The sequence below is a fragment of the Microcaecilia unicolor genome, chromosome 2 (genome assembly GCF_901765095.1).
Source record: "Microcaecilia unicolor chromosome 2, aMicUni1.1, whole genome shotgun sequence".
NCBI classification, from domain to species: domain Eukaryota; kingdom Metazoa; phylum Chordata; class Amphibia; order Gymnophiona; family Siphonopidae; genus Microcaecilia; species Microcaecilia unicolor.
The window spans coordinates 539,404,629-539,405,102 of NC_044032.1; the positions used below are offsets into that span (position 1 = coordinate 539,404,629).

Genomic DNA, 474 nt, shown 5'->3' on the forward strand with positions numbered 1-474 from the left:
CCTCCTTTTCCTGCTGGTCATGCCTCTCTTTATGCACCCTAGCATCCTTCTGGTTTTGTCTGTCACTTTTTCTACCTGTTTGAAGCTTTTAAGGTCCAACAGGTAGAAATGTGCATGTAGCCCATGTGCGTGATCGACACAGATGGCTTCATCATCGCCACTCCCATTCACTGGAGCACACCACTCCCATTCACTATAGCAATCACATCACTGTCAGTTCTTCTTGCTCATCTTTCTACATCCATTCCTTTATGTCATGTTCACAAGCATTCTCAGAGTCCATATTTCTTGTAACAAAGAAAGAAGATTATCTTCTCCAGCAGCTTTGTATTTGGTTGTCAACTCCTTGTCTGTTTTCATTAAGTAACTTTCTCCATGACCTTGCTAGAGTTTGTGCTGCAATTTTATCCCATGATTGAGCAGTCCAGTAATGATCACTTTCTTCAGTATTTCAAACATTCCTTTTCCATCGGT

The 474-nt window shown here is 41.6% G+C and overlaps 1 protein-coding gene across 2 annotated transcripts in view; it reads left to right on the plus strand.

The window, feature by feature from the left end:
* The window catches only part of UBE2K (ubiquitin conjugating enzyme E2 K), a 235,377-nt gene that overhangs the window by 111,397 nt on the left and 123,506 nt on the right, over nucleotides 1-474 (plus strand). The gene's annotated exons all lie outside the window — the stretch shown is intronic.